Source organism: Phoenix dactylifera, chromosome 4 (assembly GCF_009389715.1).
Source record: "Phoenix dactylifera cultivar Barhee BC4 chromosome 4, palm_55x_up_171113_PBpolish2nd_filt_p, whole genome shotgun sequence".
NCBI lineage: Eukaryota > Viridiplantae > Streptophyta > Magnoliopsida > Arecales > Arecaceae > Phoenix > Phoenix dactylifera.
This window is the reverse complement of record NC_052395.1, coordinates 20,975,943-20,983,929: the sequence shown is the minus strand read 5'-3', so window position 1 is coordinate 20,983,929 and position 7,987 is coordinate 20,975,943. Positions and strand designations below refer to the sequence as shown.

At 39.0% G+C, this 7,987-nt stretch overlaps 1 pseudogene; it reads left to right on the top strand.

The window, feature by feature from the left end:
- The first annotated feature begins 4,836 nt into the window (after positions 1-4,836).
- On the top strand, positions 4,837-7,695 carry LOC120110656 (annotated as a pseudogene).
- The last annotated feature ends 292 nt before the right edge of the window (positions 7,696-7,987 follow it).

The window sequence follows — 7,987 nt, the reverse complement described above, 5'->3', positions numbered from 1 at the left end:
TACGACCCTTATTTGATATATACATATTTGATTCAAAATATTGACTTATTAAGTTGCACAGTGCTATGGTGGATGATGCCTCTGGAACAATAATATTCTGAGCATCCTTTTGAATAAACTTCATTGCTGTAACTAAACCATTAGTGGTCCCACTAAACCTCAATTTCTTGGTTGTTAGTAGTGCCCTTTTCATTCCAAACCTAAAGATGACACAATGTAACATAGTGGGGGAAAAAAATAGTGTGCAACTTGAAGGGCAATTAATGTATGTTAGAATTATTACTTATTCTAAAAGCTTAAGCTAATAGGATGAGATAGATTTATTTATATATTTTATTTTTTCTTACAATGTACACTTAAAAAGTCAACGAATCTATAAATAAATCATTGTCATCTGCCTGCCTGCAGAAATTTTGGTACTTTGTTGATGAACTAAATATCCTATCGGCCAAGGAGCTATAACTTAATAACACATTGCAGGAGAGGCCTTTTTGCTAATTGGAAGTGATTCAGAGCCTAAACTCCAAGGTATATGAAATTAGACTCAAATGCTCAAACATAATCTCACGGTACGTTGTAATGGAACAGGATTGGTGTCTAACAAACTCATCAAGCTTCATGCTATAAAGATGGAGAAGCATGTTTCAAAGTAAAGCATTTTCCTGAGACAAGATTTTCTGCAGTATATTATTAACTGGTGCCATCCCGCCCCTTGCAACACCTTTTTGGGCAAGAAGTTTAGAGAGATTTGCACAGGGGTTAGAAGAGTGCTCAGCTTCAGAGATCGTGCAAAGCCATCACCAGAAAGATCCCGGTAATAAGATGAATACAATATAAAGACTTTCTAATTTAAGCCAATAAGAGCTCTCATTAATAAGATGAATACAATATAAAGATCTTACATGAACTCAATCCAGCCTCTTTTATATCCTTAAAGCCTATTTTGCCAATATCAATAGCAACAACAGAGAAAGAAGGCTAATGAGAACTTACCTGTGGTTGAGCGGAGTTTGTTGTGGAGCTGCCCATGGGGATGCGAGGAGGAAGCAAAGAAGAGTCCAGAGAGGGGAAAAAGATTCGCTTAGGCTGGGCGGAAAAGCATGAAATATTGGTAGAATTGAATGCCTTCATCAATCATCAAACAAATGCCATCCATCTTTGAGTGTTTTATATATATATATATATATATATATATATATATATATATATATATATATATATGGGGATTGATAACCTACTCTCTGTTATGGTAGGTCATCAATCTACCCATTTTTCATTGGATAAAAAATACCCTTACTTTTTATAACTTTAAGGATACTTTATGTCTTTTTACAATCTCACATTAACTCATCCTCTTAACCCCCCAATTAATACTATCTTCCTCTCTCATACATATACATATATATATATATATATATATATATATATATATAGATATATATATATATATATATCTACATATATATATATAGATATATATATATATATATCTACATATATATATATATATACATATATATATATATACACACATATATATATATACACATATATATATACATATATATATATATACATACATACATACATACTGTTGCTGGAAATTGAACCCGGGGGTGACCACTGGGTGAGAAGGGAGGAGACCGTCGTCTGGCAGTGGGTGGCAATCCGTCGGCGGGCGGCGTCCTCCGCAGGGCCTGCAAAAAGCTGGTCGGGGTTTCCGGCGCCGCCCCTCCGATGCCTAAGTCAGAGGGGGAAAAGATATATCGAAGAAAAATGTGTCCAGAGTTTTTTTGTGTCCAGCCCCCTTCAAGGTAGAGGGGTTCTCCTTTTATAGAGGGGCGCTGGGTTACCTGTGATGCGACGGGATCAGGTTGCTGTACAACTGAGCACGTCGCATGAGTTGGTGCACGATCACGTGAATTAATGTCTTGCCGTAGGGGATGAGGTCGGAATCAGAGAATTGTCACGGCTGACTGGAGGCAGCCGAGCTGATTTGCCGTGGAGGACTGGAGATCCGTAGACAACAGGTGCCACGCGCATTAATGGTTGAGTAAGCCGGAGGTCTGCAGAGACCATGCACATTAATTGTTGAGTAAGTCGGAGGTCTGCAAAGACCATGCGCATTAATTGTTGAGTGAGCCGCTTAAGGCATGGTCCCAAATTGGGTCGTAGGAGGATGTGACCGCAGCGGGTAGTCGGCGAGGTCCGGCTTCCAGGACCGGATGCCTTCCGAGATCGGGTGCTTTCTAGGTCGGATGCCTTCCAGGTCGGGCGTCTTCCGGGTCGGGCGCCTTCTAGGTCGGGCGCCCTCCGGGTCGGGCGTTCTCCAGGTCGGGCGCCCTCCGGGTCGGGCGCCTCCGGCCACGTGCTGGCGGCCTGCTCACGTGCTTTGGGACGATTTATTTTCCCCCAACACATACATATAGATGTGTGTGTATATATATATATATACATACATATAGATGTATGTATGTATATATATATATACACACATTTATATGTATTGATATATATACATTCATATGTATGTATATATATATACATATACATCTAGATGGATGTATATATATAGGTAGATATATGTATGTATATATACGTACGTGTATGTGTATGTATGTATGTATGTATCTACATATATGTATGTATCTACATATATGTACATGTATACATACATACAAACATACACACATACACACACACATATATATATACCGGAGAGAGAGAGAGCATTAATTGGGGATTGAGAAGGCGAGCTAATGTGAGATTGTAAAAAGACGTAAAGTATCCTTAAGAGTTATAAAAAGTAAAGATATTTTTTGTCCAATAAAAAATGGGTAGATTGATAACCTACCATAACAGAGAGTAGGTTATCAATCCCCTATATATATATATATATAGAGAGAGAGGGAGAGAAAGAGAGAGAGAGAGAGAGAGATTTGGCTACACTCGAATGAATTTTCACTCAAATCTGATTAGATCTACATCGGATAATAAGAATCCCATATTGATGATCTAAGCTATTGGATAAGATCTATTATCTTTAAATTGTTTATATACTAAAAATCGTATGATTTGAAAAACTCTATCTTATCTTTTATATATATATATATATATATATATATATATATATATATATATATATATATATATACATAATTTAGTGTTGTTTAGATTGTTTATTTTTGGACCACATGATGTATGAGCTAGATGTTTGTATGTAAGCATTTTAGAGGAGGTGGATCATAGATGTGGGACTCCCATCATCGAATCTAGATCTAATCGGATTTGAATAGAGATCCACTCGAATGTAGCCCCATCTAGCTCTTTGTTTACATCCATTTTCTGGGTCTATCTCCCATTGAAATTGAACTCTCACCTTCTTGATCAAATGGCAAAAGATGAAATCAGCACTTGGTAGTAACAACAGTGAAGTTACGAAAAGTTCAGATGTACAAAGAAAAAGGTACCTAGAGCGAGTCGTGGATAGGCAGGTGGTATTTCTTCGTTGGGAGGCTCAAAGAACACAAACGAAGCACAAAGTGAATTGAGGTAAAAATTGCATTACTTTTTCTATAATGTTAAAATTAAAGTAAATTGCAATGTTGTAGCGGCCTATACTAGCTCATACCCAACGATTTTACGTGATCGCTCTGAGTTGTTTGACAACTTTCATGATTTTTAGCAGATGGTCAAAATCCAGTTTGGTCGACCCATAAAAGTTTTTGGTAGTAACAACGCCATGGAATATACCTCCACCTCATTCATGAAAGTATTTAAACAAGATGGAACAGTATCCCATTATTCTTGTCCTTACACCTCCCAGTGGTTGTGTCGAATGAAAGCATCGACATATCTTGGACACTATCAGGTCCCTTCTTCTTTACACATCTTGGACACTGTCAGATCCCTTCTTCTTTCTGCTACCTTACCTGAGTTTTTTTAGGGAGAGGCTGCTCTTACAGCAGTCTATACCATCAACCGGGTACCTTCTCCCATGATCTTAAATAAATCACCATATGAGGTTCTTTATGAGAAGGTTCCCGATTACTCTTTCCTAAAAATTTTTGGTTGTGCCTGTTTTGTTTTGCTTCCTTCACATGAGCGTACTAAACTTGAACCATGCTCAAGTCTCTGCTGTTTTCTTGGTTATGGTATCGAACATAAAGGTTATCATTGTTATGATCCTATCGCCAAGCGACTTTGTATAGACCGACATGTTTAATTTAGGGAACACAAAATGTTTACTGCCATCTCTCTGCTCTCCACGAGTGCTCTTCAGTATTCTCCCATCTTCAATAACCCTATTGTTGATCTCTTCCCAGACTCCTTTTCAGTTGCAGGTGATGGGAGCTCATCAGGCAATCTCTCAACGACCGACTCCAATAGGTCTGGACTGTCCACTGATATGATCATCACAGCCGGATCATGCGAGCCCACCTTCAGTACTGCCCTTTGCCGCTCTAGTAGGGTAAGATCTATCCCATCTCATCTTAGTGATTACCACTATTTTTTTACTCTTGCTACTCTCGAGGCCAGCTCTAATCCTCTTTGGCAGAAAGCCATGACTGATGAACTCCAAGCCCTTCAAGATACTCATACATGGGATCTGACTGACTTGCCTCCTAAAAAAATGTAGTACGATGCAAGTGGGTGTATAAGATCAAGACCCGTGCTAACGGTTCAGTGGAACGCTACAAGGCTCGACTTGTGGCTCGAGGATTCACACAGGAGTATGGTATTGATTATGAGGTGACCTTTGCTCTAGTAGCACGTCTTATCACATTTCGTTCTTTGCTTGCAGTTGTAGCCGTTAAGCGATGGAAGATGTATTAGATGGATGTTAAAAATGCTTTCCTCAATGGTGATTTAGATGAGGAAGTGTATCTACAACCTCCTTCAGATTTTGCTCATCCGTCTGGGAAGGTCTGTCATCTTCGTAAGGCACTCTATGACCTTAAGCAGTCTTCTCGAGCTTGATTTTTCAAGTTCAGCTCAGTCCTGACTCAGCAGGGCTTCACTCCTAGTGCATATGATTCTACACTATTTCTTCAGCGATCTGAGGCTGGTATTGTTTTTCTCTTGCTATATGTAGATGATATGGTTATTACTGGAAGTGACATCTCAGGAATTCATACACTTCAGTAGTTTCTTGGACAACAGTTTGAGATGAAAGATTTAGGCCCTGTTTGGGGGAGCCGTTGGAAGTAGAGCTGTTGGAAGTAGAGCTGTCTGAAGTAGAGCTGTTATAAAAAGCTGTTTGTTGTTTAGTAACTATATTTTTAAAGTGCTGTGGCACTTTAACATATGTTTGGTAAACAAACTGAGAAAGTACTTTTATATGACAAAATTACCATAAAGGATATTGCATAGTATTATACAATAGAGTATGATAAAACATAACATATATTAATACATAATATACGATATAGTATAATATTACTGTAATATAAAATATTATTATTATAATATAGTAATATGATATTGCATAGCATAGCATAATGGTAATATAATTATTAGAGTAAATTAATTTTCTATTATATAACATAATATTAAATTATTTAACATAACATATTAATGTATTATGATATAATGTAATATATATTATATTTATAGTATAATACAATAATAAAGATATAAAATATTATAATTATTAGTATTAATTAATTTCTCATAATATAACATAATATTAAATTATTTAACATTACATATTAATGTATTATGATATAATGTAATATAATAATATATTTATAGTATAATACAACAATAAATACCATTTATCTGTTTAATAGATTATCTCTTTATTTAACTATTTGTAATGGCGACAAATTCACTATACTTATCAATATCATAAGGATCAGATTATTTGCCACTCACTCATTATTTTTCTTTTTATTTATTTATTTATACGTTCATTCGTATATATATTTTTATTTATGCATTTATTTATTTATTATTTTATACATTGAAATGTATTTATTTATTATCTTATTTATTTATTTATTCATTCATTATTTATATAAATATTTATTTATTTATTTATTTATTCTTTTCTTTTCTTTTATTTTATTTTATTTTATTTTATTTTCTTCTTTTTTTTCCTTTTCTTTTTTTCTTCTCTTCTTCTCCTTCCTTCCTCTGCCCCCTTCTCCGTTCTTCTCCTCCCGCGTGGCCGGCAGCACCGGAAGGGGGCCAAGCCGCGGCGGCCGCGGGAGGGGGCCGGGCCGTGGCCGGCGGCAGTCTCGGTGGCCGACGGCGCTGGAGGGCGTGCGGCACTACGGCGGCGGGGGAGAGGGAGGGGGTGCGGTGGCGGGGGAGAGGGAGGGGGTGCAGCACTGCAGCGGTGGGGGAGAGGGAGGGGATGCGGCGGCGGGGGAGAGGGAGGCACTGTAGTGGCGGCGTGGGAGAGGGAGGGGGTGCGGCGGCGTGGGAGAGGGAGGGGGTGCGGCGGCGGCGGGGGAGAGGGAGGGGGTGCGGCGGCGGGGGAGATGGAGGCACAGCAGCGGTGGCGGCGGCGGTGCGGGGGGGAGGGGGGTGCGGGTGGGTTGGGAGGTGGGTTGGAAGAGGAACAGGCGGGCGGCAGGGGGGGTGCGGGTGGATTGGGAGGTGGGTTGGGAGAGGAACAGGAGGGGAGAGGAACAGGCGGTGAGACGATTTTGGGGGAAGAATTTTTTTTTTAAATGGGGGTATTTTGGTCAAAAATATAGCTTTCCGAAAAAACTGAAACAGCTTCCTCCCAAAAGCTCCAAATTGGAGCTTCCTCCCAAAAGCTATTTTCAGCTTCCCGCAAAAGCTGAAACAGCTTTTTAAAAAATTTACCAAACACAGTTTTTCATCTAAAAGTACTTTTGGAGGGCCAGAAAGTGCTTTCTGGCCCTCCAAAAGCTCCCCCAAACAGGGCCTTAGGATCCTTCAGCTACTTTCTGGGTCTTGAGGTGACATCCAGCTCATATGGCTATTATCTTTTTCAAGCTAAGTATGTCTTTAAGCTACTGTCTCGTGCTGGGTTGACAGATAGCAAAACTGTGGATAGTCCTCTGGAAGTAAATATTAAGCTTCTTCCCACTGATAGTGAACCATTGAAAGATGCGACTCTGTATCGGCAGTTGATTGGTAGTCTCATTTATTTGACAGTTACATGTCCTGATATCTCTTATGCAGTTACCCTAGTTAGTCAATTTATGCATGCACCACGCTTTACACACTGCAGCAGTTCTACATATTCTCCGGTATGTTAAGGGTACATTATTCCACGGTCTATCTTTCTCAGCCCACTCCGCTTTGGATCTTCAGGCCTATTTCGATGCTGATTGAGCATGTGACCCTACAGATCGTCGTTCTACCACTGGCTATTGTTTCTTGCTTAGTTCTTCTCTTATCTCTTGGAAAAATAAGAAACAGACAGTTGTCTTTCGCTCTAGTAAAGAGGCTGAGTATCGTGCACTAGCAGATACTACCTCTGAGTTCTTATGGCTTCGATGGCTATTACATGACATCGGTATTCCTTTGGCCAAGAGCTCTTCTCTTTATTGTGATAATATGAGTGTCATGCAGATTACTCATAATGATGTGTTTCATGAGCCAACGAAGCATATTGAGATAGATTGTCACTTTATTCGGGATCATATCAAGCAACGCACTCTTCAAATGAGATATGTTGTTTCTGCAGATCAGCTTGTTGATATTTTTACGTAGGCATATCTGCCGGGGCGTCATCGTGATCTGGTTGGCAAACTCAAGTTGGCATCTTCATAACCATCTTGAGTTTGAGGAAGGATGTTAGCTGTATAACTGTTATGACTTAGCTGTATAACCGTTGGGTATGAGCTATATTGATTAGACTAAATACAGGCTGTATATGAGTTGTATATGTCTCTCCTCAACTATAAAAAGAAAGGGAGGGCTATGGCACAAATATAGAATATAATCTTTCCTTCTTTATCTTTCTCTCTTCTTCCTCTATTTTAACATTATATGCTTTCCACGA